Here is a 12,708-nt window from a genome sequence, read left to right on the forward strand (position 1 = left end):
CACAATGTAGACATGTAATAATGTAATTAACAAATTTAAAATTTGTTTTGTGTGTGTGTTTTATTCCATAATATTTTTTGGGAAAACCATGACTACTACCTGATCATCAAAAATGACTTCATGTGGACACATTGGATTTAACTTCTGGACCAAAATTGTCATCAACTCATTTGTGGAATCATGTTGGCATGCTACTTCGTCATACAGTTCTTGATTGTTTGGTTTTTGTATATTTTGTGTGTAGGCTGATTTTTGATGAGTGTTTTCACTGTGTGTATTTTTTGTCCTTAATCACTTTGTGTTTCTTAATTTTGAGTAAATAAATGTTGGTTACATTAAAAAAAAGATTTCCTTTCTAAATTACATGCAAGTGTAACCGTGTTCAAAAAAGGCAAACTTGCTTAAGGGCTAATCCTGTAAAGTTTTTAATTTTGCAGTATTTTACCATGCTTAGTGGCTCAAAACAAACACCCAAAGGTATTATGTGGAATCAGTATGTTTTCTAATCTCGGCCTAAACAGGTTTAATTTAATATTTACCTTACCCCCCCCCCCCCAAAAAAAAAAAAAAAAAATTACAAACCTATTAGTATGGTTAGGTGTTGAATGTCTTTCCCCTTGCCCTTTTCCTTAAGTAAAGACTAGGTGTTGAATGTGCCAGCTTACATAACTCAGCTTTCTAGAATCTAAGTTACATTACTTTAAAATACTTTCTGCACTAGTCGACTTATGTAAGGTTAAACAATATAATATTTACAGAGAAGGAATGAGCCTTTAAATGAAAACTTTTTTTTATTATTTAGAAAGCATGGCCAAATTTGGCAAAAACAAAAAAATTAAGGTCGTAGGATCTCCGCCATGTGATCGAGGATCCCCAGCATGCCTATAACATGGCCCCTCAGCCTCTGCACACATGCTGCTGCCTCCGTCAGCCACCTCTGGTCCTCTGTGGGTTAAAAAATTGAGGTGCTTAATACAAAAAACCCGAAATTTTGTTTGACCAACAACTTCCAAAGGAAATATAACTTTAGAAAAAGTGTCAATTTTGCAAAACATTACAATTCAAAGCCAACATTCTTGGCCAAAGTAAATTCCAAATAATGACTCTGGAAAAAAAAAAGGGAATAAATGAGAAGTACGCTGAAAAACTACTTTTGTGGGTACCGTAAACAAGAGATACAAGTATGAGTGTTTGGACATGTGTGATATGTGTAAGGGCCAAACATCATAGACATTTTAAAATCAAGATATATAGAACAAACATTATAAATAAGTCAAATTTGAAAAATGCACAGGCAAAGGATAACATCCCCCCCCCCCAAAAAAAAGGGAAACATACCGTTGCCAATGACGCCTGGACCTGTAGCACCACCATCGTCCTCCTCGGAGGTCGGCAAATGCAGGTCGGTTGGAGGAGGGGTGATTTCTGAAGGGGGGGAGGGGTGTAAAAGAGAGGGGTGGTTGGAGGGGAGGGTGATGAAAAGAGAGAGGGGGGTTGAGGGGAGGGGGAATTTTGAGGGATGGGAAGTATCGGAGAGGGATGGGCGTCCGGGTCTGGCCCGGCTGGGTTTGAGGGTGAATTAGGGGTAGGGTGGGGAGAGGAGGATTGGCTGGGAGTTGGGGATAGGGGACGAGGCCGACGGCGTCACTGCCGATGCCGGCGTAGACTGCGCTCTGCCCCTAAATGATGGATAACAATTTAAGTTATGATTAATTTTTTACCTTGAAAACATCCGCAAAAATTAATTTATTTAAAAAAAATAACCCCAAAAAAAAAAAACATGCACACGCAGATATGTAGTAAATAAACAAACAGGGCAAGAATGAAAACATGCACAGGCAGATATGTAGTAAATAAACAAACAGGGCAAGAATGAAAACATGCACACGCAGATATGTAGTAAATAAACAAACAGGGCAAGAATGAAAACATGCACACGCAGATAGGGCCGCAAAATAAAAATGGAAAGCGAAATAAAAAAAACTTACTTTCTGCTATACGCTGGCGAAAACATGCCAGCAAGCGTGGCGTCCGTCGTTGGAGATCAGACCACCTGCGCTCCAGCTGGCCAATCTGTCAGCGTGAGCCGAAGGAGCGCAGGCGGCGGCGAGCCTCCGCATAGGCGGATCGCTTTTCTCTGTTGCTGATGGGGGGAGGTTGGCTGGTTATCCGCCGGTCCATTACCTCCATCAGGACGAGAAGCTCCCGCCTGGTGAACGCAGAGGCTCTCATGATGGCAATGGTGGATTTATGAAAAAACAGTTTTAATAAAGACAAGAAAATAATTTTGATTGGCTAATGTATATGGAAAATTAACAGGAAACATTCTATTGGTTAATGTATGAGTCATGTGTTCGACAGGCTAAAAAATATAATGAGAGTTATGATTGGCTTAATGCAGTGACATGCGTTAGCTAATTTAAACCAAAAAATGAAACAAGTAAAATATGCATAAGACAAAACACAGAAAACAATATGAAAAAAGCCCAAAACATGTATTTTGGATAAAGGAAACCATTGTTTAAACCGTACGTATTCTGCGTGAAAAAACAAACACGGACAAGAGTAAAGTTTATTGAAACTGAAAAAAAAAAAGAAAAAAAAAGGTGAAGAGCAATTAAGCTAATTGATCTGTTGATTGGCATGATACGATTAAAGGATGTATGCAGAATGGACGAGCAGGTAATCGAAAACTGACAGGCCCACTTCTGGTTTGGACTGGTGCGAGCGTTCCCTGCATGCACAATTGGAGATGTACGGTCGCAATTTGGCTCGCTCGTTAGCTAGAGGAGGGGTTGGTAGACTATGGGGCGGAAGAATAGCTGTGTACGAAATTACGAGCGAGCGCTTGTATTTGCATTTTTCGGCTCGTACGCCGTACGTGCGTCCGGCCACTTGCGTCTGGGTCTGAATCAGGGCCTAAATCCCCACTTGAGTACTACAAGACTCAAATGAGTCAGGTGAAACATAAATGAGAAAAATGTAGTGCAACACCTTTCAGATAAAATGATGAATAATTTATTTGTCCATTGCACTCACATTTAAAATAACAATAAAGGCATATAATTTCACCCCTACAAAGGTTCTGGTGTGGGTATGAACTGCCCTTTGAGTCCCAGATGTTAGCAATCTGCCAAAGGTCCCAGAAACCAGCAGCGTATCTCAGGTACAGTGTTCCACAATCCCAATAGTCCACCAGAAAAAAAAGTCTCCCAGTTTAATGCGTTTTGGACTAAATGTCCTTTCTTAGAAGCCTGGGGACATTGGTCCTCATTCAGAGTCAATCGCTAGATGCAAGCGGTCGCTCTGAATGAGGGCGGCCGCTTGTGGTGTGAAGTGCGGCCTCCTGGTCGCTAGCTAAGCTGTGGGTTACCACCCACAGCTCTAGCGAGCGACCAGGTTGATGGTCGCGAAGGTCAGGACCATCGCAACCATCAGGGCTTGCGACAAGACCCTAAGGTTGGGTCTCGGCATTCGCAAGCCCCAGGGAGCTTCCTGCTCTGATCGAGCAGGAAGCTCCCCACTGACATCATTGCTGATGTCAGTGGGGCCGCCCACAAATGGCAAGCGTTTCAACGGGAACGCCTCCATTTGGCCAGCCACCCACCCTGCCCGCCTCCCAAATGGGGCGAGCTATCAATCACCATCGACAGCTCACCCCCTTTGGTGCAAGACCCGTAGTGATGAAGCACCCATCGCTAGCCGGGTATCGCGCATGCGCACGTTGGAGCCGGCTCCGACGTGCGCATGCACAGTGGGCAAACATCAACCCATTTTCGAGCGCTCAGCGCTCTCGACCGGGTCTGAATAAGGCCCATGGTGTGGGCATACTCCCTTTAAAGCCCCTTTAATTAACAAGATACTCCCCCAAAGCCGCCTCTCTCCTTTGTTCAGCTTCCCGCCAATGGGAACCAGAAATACCACTATTCAGCCCAACGTCGGTGGTTTGCCACCAATGTCTACAGCACCAGATGTGATGTAATAACATCTTGTGTTATTCCACTTCCGGTCAATGGCTAGCTACCGCTGGTTTACATTCCACCTCCGGATAGTAAACAGATGGAAACCGGAAGTAATATTACGCACTTCTGGTTTGCATGCCATAGGGGATCCTTATGCGTTCCAGCATGTTATTCAGTGGGGAGCAGCATTTTGTTATATTTCCACCGAAATAGCAGTCTTCAAACATATAGGCCCATAGTCCATGTGCATGGAATAAGGAATATAAATAAAAATACAACCGATTAAAAATAGCTATATTAAAACATATAAAGTGTTAGAAGACCCTCATATAAAACTTTCATAAAAAAACATTTCAAAATTCTCATTCAATCCTCTGGGGCTCAATATTTTTAACTTATATATCTATCTCATCTCAGTTTGTGAAAGCCTTTTATCTAGGTCTCTAAATCTCCAAGAAGGCATAATACATTGAACCCCTTGAAAGATTTGATCTCACATTCTTTACAGTTATGTATTCTTTTAAAGTGGGAGAAAACCTAAAAGTGGCCCTGGAAAAATGTCAAAAAGTGGCCTCATGTAGGCAGGGACAAATAAACTAGAGCTGCTCTGCTATTTTGGTGTCACCCTCCTCGGATGCTGTCACCAATAAGAGCTGTAACTGTGATGGATGACTCACGCGTCAAACACATTGTGCTGGGAGATGCTGGGGGCTGCAAGCCCCCAGTGTGAAGAGGATGGGGGCGTGACACGCGATCATGCCTCCCAAAATGGCACAATTCAGGGAGTGTGGTCTTGAGGGCACACATGAGACTCTATCAGTGCTGCACTGAGTGTCACCCCCAATAGCGACGCCACTGACACGATGATGGTCATCAGCATTAATGAACAGTTTGTCATTGGCAGGTTGCGAAGGTATTGTTGACAGTAATAGGTGCTTTCTTCATTACTCATGCATATGCAATATGTTTTGTGCTGTGTTTTACTAACCAGGTGTAAACTTGTCACATATGCTACTGGTACAGATCCAGACCCAACATGCAACTATAGCCACTTTGCATATGCTCACAATTGAGGCTTTTTTAGTGAATACTTTTTTGTCTGCAATGTTGGGTACAATTGTGTTCAAACATCAGCCTCATACTTTCCTAAAGCTCATGACATTTAGCTGAATTTCTCTTGTGTACAGTATATATGTTTTCGTTAAATTCCAGTACAACTATATGTATATTAAAATAGTGTGCATACCTGCCCAGAAATGTGAAATATGCTAAACATACTACCTGCCAAGCAACATATTTACCAGTTTTCTACATCACAGAGTCAGTTTTCCCCCAGCAGGTCAACTAAAGTACAGTGTAAGTATTAAGCAGGAGACTAGTGCAATAAGGGAGGAGTAACCCTGGAATTTTAAGGGAATCCTTATACTTGCAATGTTTTTGATAAAGTAATACACAAATTTGTTGTGGGTATTAAATGCTGCGTAACCTTGATGTATAAAATATGAAGACTTTTATAGGCTATACCGATCTAAGTATTATAACAGCCTATTGATTTGGAGAACTGGTTTAAATTGTCCAAATCAATGTGCAAAGGCAACAATTTCAAATGAAGACAGAAAATTACATCACAAAAAGGGGAACAATTTAGGCAGTACAAAAGTTATTTAATGGAACAGCAAAGATCTGATTTTTATTTTAAATTGTACTCTTGGCACATTTTTATGAGTGTTTAAACAGATAGTCTGAATGACGTGAATTGGACCTGATTAGCAGACCAGCTTTATATTTAGACAAGTATTTTGGACCCACGATTTGCTGGATCATCAGTGGTGTAACTATGGGGGTTCGAGCAGGGCACGTACCCTGGGTGACGCTGGCCAGAGCAGCATATTCGGAAGTTGCTGTTATAGAAGAAACATCCCTCGGCAATGTAGCTTCCTGCTCTGTGAGTCACGTCATCTCCTTTCTGCATCTGATCACATCTTCTCCAATTCAATCATATTCACATTTCAAATTACAGTCATAGTTGGGAATCAAATCTGTCACTTCAAGCTTTGCAGTCAGACATATTTACCAATGAGCCATTTGCTATTACAAGGGAAGTCCGTGAATTCTAACTATATTAAGCTTCTTTACATTCTCCTTAATTTAAAATACAGTCAAACCTAGAATTCGAACTTAGCACCTACATACTTTGCAGTCAGTCACCTTACCAATGGAGCCACCTGCTACTACAGTGAAAGCCTGTGAATTCTAACTATATGAAGCTACTTCACATTCTCCATAATCTAAAATACAGTCATACCTGGGACTCAAACTGGAATGGAAAGAAATGTTCCCAGAGTGACACGAAACTGTGGCGTGTCATGTTGACACCCCCCCCCATTTTCTGCAGACTCCTTGAGGCATGTGTTCACACCTGAAGGCACGCACACACAGTTGGGGTGGGGGGCGCGCAATTTCACAACTTGCCCTGGGCGCCAAATACCCTAGTTATGGCTCTGTGGATCACAATTCTATATTTTTCCTCTGTATCCTGATTTTTGTTAATTTCTCTGTACCTTATTTAATCTCTGCCCCCCTTCCTGTTTAAATGCCCCTCTGTCTCTCTCCCTCTTTCCTTGACCCCTCCATATCTTTCTTCTGCTCTTCTCAACTCAATTACTAAGCACCTTCTCCATTGTCTACTGTATGTGTCTGTTATAAAAAGGGTTGAACTCTGCAGATTGCTGACACAATGTTGGTTACCTTACCAGTGTAGTCTCTGTGGCATGGTTCATAAAGGTGTGATAGTGCTGTTGATTCTTTATTGGCTTAACAGCCGATATCAAAAGCTATCTTCACTATTCCCTATTTAATTGTTGTGCTTGCAGTCAATAGGCACTATCTGGACTATTTATCACAATCTTTATTTTTATTGTGATTGTGATGAGAAGATATCGACTAAATCCACACAATGAAAATAAAATTTTTACTTCAATGTAGGTATTTTCTCTTGCCGGGCCTGTCCAAGCCAACATTTGGCAACACAGTGATAGCTGCCGTTCCGGACTTTGCCAGCTGAATGCATATGTTCAGTCATTGGCTGCATCAAAATTCCAGGAGTACTTCTCAGATAGGGATTTATAAAGTAATATAGTTCCGTAAGGCTGCATTTTTTGGGGAAAAAAGGATGTGACATACTTTAGCAGAGAGCGGGAATCTCATGTTACTGTAAACAGAATGTTTCAGAAAGGGAAATGCATATTTTGATGATAACAAAAAATTAATATCAAAAGAAACATAAAAGCAGATGAGAGGCAAATTAAACATAGGTAAATCACAAAGCAGGTAAGTAAAAGAGCTCAAAATGTTGATTTAAGATAAACTTTTGAGTTTATGAATCTATTTCATTTTGGCTTTGGCCAGATTAATAAAGAAAGAGAATAATTTACCATGCTTAAAGGAGAAAACCAGAAATACCAAAAATTAATAATAGATATCCCATCAATACTTACAGGGTATATTAGTGTTAATTTAGGTATTTAGAATGGATGCCATATATAGTAAGAAACATAATCTTTTAATAAAGGTAATATAAAGACAATGATTACATAATAAGAAGCTAAATTATTCTTTTTAAACTGTTAAACATGAATTAATCGCAATTCAGAGGCAGCTATTAAAAAACTCTATGTAAGATATGAAATAAAGGTAATATAAAGACAATGATTACATAATAAAACTCTAAATTATTATCTTTAAATTGTTAAAAATGAATTAATAACAATTCAGAAACAGCTATTAAAAAACTCTCTGTGTAAGATATGGAACAATGTTTCTTTTTCTATTTATATAGAAACATTGTTTCTCTTTTTGTAAATAAACATGTCATATCTCAAACATAGCCACTGTTATCTTTTTAGAGAAAAAGATTGGTAGTGATTTCATATAGCCGCATCCGGCTAATAAAAAACAACAGTTAAAAGTATGTGTTTTCTAATAAAAAGTTGTCTTTTTGTAATAAAAAACTTGCGTTGTTCTACCATATAAATATCGGACCATACATAAACAATTTTTTGGTTTGCGATGTGCTATCTGGGATATAAATATAAGGAGTAGTAAAACTCCATTAAATTATGTGAACCCATTATTTGCTTCTCCCTCTCTTTTGTAAATGATTTGTCCTCATGCTAATATTAATAATCAGTAACAAAACCCAAATTACATACAACACATTAAATAATTTTGATGTAATGAATCTCTCTCTCTCTGTTTTCAATGCAAAACTTTTTATTATTTATTTTTTCCATTTTTATATATTTATATTATATTTATTTTTACATATATTCTCATAATCATTCCTTCTTACCCTACATTTTACTTGATTAGTTTTTGATTTTTGATTTTATTTTCATTAGAACAATAAAAAAAAATTCCATCTATTAATATTTTTTATTATTTATAATTTTTTATTAATATTTTTTTGTAATTGCTCAACTTTTCTTTATTAGTATTTATAATTGATGCTGTTTTTAGATGCTAATTCTTTATATATTAATATTATTTTGTTATTACAGTCCAATTCTCTTTTGTTACACATTTGTTTTGTTGCAGACCAAGTAGATTATGTATATAGTTATATCATGTGTATTTATGCTCTCTTAAAAAACTTAAGATACACCAACAACTTTAAAAGTGTGCCACTTTATTTTCTGCACCATGCACCTTGCTATTTTCAGATACCTTTTGTGATGTTCTGGGTTGTTTGTGGACCCGGGGTGGTAGCAGGAGCGATCACAGAAGCAGATTTGAAAATAAAACTAGGATTTTTAATAAGTGCTTGAGTAGACATATAATGGCAGTAAATAAAAGTCCAGGAATATATAAATGTGCACAAGAGTTCTGTGGTGGGAGTAAAAGGGTTAATGTCCAAGTAGAAACAATTAGAGCTGTCAAGGTGTGCAGGTAGTGAGACTGAAAATAATCAAACCAGGTATGCAGGTAGTGAACTGAAAATAAACAAGCCAGGTATACAGGTAGTGAACTGAAGTGCAGGATGTCAGCAGGCTCAGGCACTCAGGTATGGGCAAGGGTGATGGAGGAAGCGGGGTAGTCCAGTGGGAGCTAGGAGCTGACAGGCAGACTGGCAGACAGCGAATTCACAGGAACAGGAAAGCACAGAGAACTCCATCTCAGCTAGGCTGAGATACACGTTGCACTGGCAAAGAAGGAAGGCACTGATCCTTCCTAAATACCCCATGCCGTGCTGTTACTGGCTGGAGGGAACATGTGACTCACCAGGATTGGCCAGCCGCATCACATGGCCAGAAGGCAAGATTGCGGTGCCCATGCCAAACGGAATGGAGACACCGCCAGGCCTTACCAGCGCAGTGACAACTGGCCCGCACAACAACGCGCGCAGCCAAAGCCCCCCGCCAGACACCAGCTCCGCCACCAGACAGCCCGCACCACAATGACCTCACAGGTAACACTCGCCTAGTGCCATGCTGAAATACCCTGGCCGTGACAGTACCCCCCCTTTTGGTGTGGCCTCAGGACACTCACCAGGCTTCTCCGGATGGGCAGAATGGAATCTCCTGATAAGCGTGGGAGCGTGGACATCACGAGCATCGGTCCAGCAACATTCCTCTGGACCGTAACCTTTCCAGTCCAGCAAATACTGTAGATGACCTCTGCGTAGACGAGAGTCCAAGATCTGGGTGACCTCAAACTCAACTCCTCTCTCCGTCTGGACTCGAGGAGAAGCAGGTAGAGCACTATGGAATTTATTCAGGACCAGGGGCTTCAATAAGGAAATATGGAAGGAATTAGGGATTTTTAGGTATGGGGGTAACTGTAGATGATAGGCCACTGGATTAATGACTTCTGTTATGGAGAAGGGACCAATGAAACGTGGTGCAAATTTCATAGAAGGAACCCTCAGACGAAGATTCCGGGTGGATAACCAGACCTGGCTTCCAACTTGCATGCGTGGAACTATTCTACGCTTCTTATCGGCCTGGGTCTTATAGCGAGAGGATGCCTTCAACAAATCAGACCGTACTTGAGTCCAGATGGCAGCAAAATTCCGCACTGTGTCCTCCACGGCCGGAACATCGAAAACAGGCAGGCTTCGGAATTCGGGAACATGAGGATGAAGGCCATATACAACCTGAAATGGCATTTGGTTAGTTGACGAGTGGTAGGAAGCATTATGTGCAAACTCAGCCCACGGCAGCAAGGCAGCCCAATTGTCCTGGGAAGATGACATAAAAATTCTTAAGAAAGTCTCTAGATCTTGATTAACTCTCTCGGTGGAGCCGTTGCTTTGCGGATGGTAGGCCATGGAAAAGTTTAACTTCACTTGAAGAACAGAACACAAAGCCCTCCAGAATTTTGCAGTAAACTGCACACCACGGTCAGAGACAATTTCAGCAGGAAGGCCATGTAGACGAAATATGTGTTGGACAAACAACTGTGCCAGGTCAGGGGCAGAAGGTAACTTCTTCAACAGTATATAGTGGACCATCTTAGAAAATTGGTCTATTACAACCCAGATAGTGTTGAAACCTTGAGAGACTGGCAGGTCTGTGACGAAATCCATGGAGAGATGCGTCCATGGATGTGATGGAGTAGGTAATGGAAGCAATTCCCCAGCTGGAGCTTGTCGTGATGATTTATGCTGGGTACAGGAGGAGCAGGAAGAGATAAACTCCATTATATCTGCCTTCATAGAAGGCCACCAATAGTGTCTTTTCAGGAACTCCAAGGTCTTCCGAGTGCCTGAGTGTCCTGCGAAGCGAGAGGAATGTGCCCAAGTGAGAAACTGCTTCCTTAATTCCGGGGCCACAAATGATTTTCCCATAGGAGGCTGAAGTTGTAATGCGGCGAAAACTCTTGATTCCAAGACAGGGGTATTGCTTTGATTTTCAGATTGATCATCACAGAGGAGAGATCTCGATAGGGCATCAGCCTTCTGATTAAGTGCTCCAGACCGGAAGGTCAGGGTGAACTGAAACCTGGCAAAGAATATTGCCCAGCGGGCCAAACGAGGACTCACACATTGGAGGTTTTTGAGAAATAGGAGATTTCTATGGTCCGTAAATACAGTAAATGGAAACTTGGCGCCTTCTAGCAAATATCTCTATTCCTTCAACGCCAGCTTTACAGCTAGTAGTTCTTGCTCACCTATGGCATAGTTCCTTTTGGCAGGTGAGAATTTTTTAGAAAAGAACCCACATGGATGGACTCGGTTGTCCTCATAACGTTGAGACAAGACTGCTCCCACAGCTTCAGATGATGCGTCAACTTCCAACAAAAAAGGCCTGTCCAGATCTGGTTGTCGAAGAACTGGTGCTGAGATAAAGGCCTGTTTTAGAAGATGAAAGGCAGACTCTGCCTCAGGTGACCATTGGGCAGGATTAGCACCTTTGCGGGTCAAGGCTGTAATGGGAGCCAGCAGTGTGGAAAATCCCTTAATGAAGCGTCTATAATAATTGGTGAAGCCCAACAATCTCTGGATGACCTTCAGTGTCTGAGGTCGGGTCCAATCCAGAATTGCTTGTACCTTCTTGGGGTCCATTTCTAAACTGGAGCCAGATATTACATAGCTGAGAAAAGGTACACTGGGCACTCCAAAGACGCACTTCTCCAGTTTGCAGTAAAGGTGGTTTTCTCTCAAATGGGTCTTTAACATGTTCTTGATGTTTAGCCACAGAGGGTGAAAAAATCAGTATGTCATCCAGATAGACAACAACCGAAACATATAACAGATCCCGGAAAATCTCCTTAACGAAACTTTGAAAGACAGCAGGGACATTACACAATCCAAAAGGCATTACTAAATACTCGAAATGTCCATCTCTGGTATTAAAAGCGGTCTTTCATTCATCGCCAGCTCGGATACGAATGAGGTTGTAAGCCCCTCTTAGATCTAATTTAGAAAAAATGACAGAGCCCTTGACCCTATCAAACAACTCAGTAATCAGGGGATGAGGGTATGGATTCTTTACAGTAATGTCATTAAGGCCTCGATAATCGATACATGGTCTTAGACCACCGTCCTTCTTGCCAACGAAGAAAAACCCAGCTCCGGCAGGTGAAGTAGAGGGGCAAATGAACCCCTTTGCCAGGTTGTCCCGGATGTACTCGGTCATGGCTTGAGTCTCAGGCTAGGACAGCGGATAGGTACGACCACGAGGTGGTATCTTATCAGGTATCAATTCAATTGGACAGTCCCATTCCCTATGAGGGGGTAAGATATTTGCTTGTTGTTCAGAGAAAATGTCGGCGAACATCTGATATTCCTTGGGAATGGCAGAAGAAACTAATGGAACTGTCTTTCTCACAGGTCGAATTTTTGGAAGACAGGATTTCTGACAGTCCATACCCCATGACAGAATCTGCATAGAACTCCAATCAATCCTGGGATTATGTTCACATAACCAGGGTAGACCAAGAACAATTTCTTGAGAGGCCTCTGATATCACCAGGAATTTTAAGGACTCAGAATGACGTGCCCCAATTCGGACCAATACTCGTTGAGTCTCTTTGGTGACTATCCCGTTAGTTAGAGGGCGTCCGTATATAGAGGTCAGAGAGATGGCATGGTTGAGAGACAAACAAGGAATCTGAAATTTAACTATGAAACTAGACGTTATGAAATTTCCGGCTGCTCCTGAGTCGAGTAGAGCAGTAGCAAAGACAGGTTTGGGTTTAAGATCCAAGGCTAAGGTAATCGTGAAATCTTTAATTTTTGGAGATG

The sequence above is a fragment of the Taudactylus pleione genome, unplaced genomic scaffold, assembly GCF_031769625.1.
Source record: "Taudactylus pleione unplaced genomic scaffold, aTauple2 ptg000181l, whole genome shotgun sequence".
Lineage (NCBI taxonomy): Eukaryota > Metazoa > Chordata > Amphibia > Anura > Myobatrachidae > Taudactylus > Taudactylus pleione.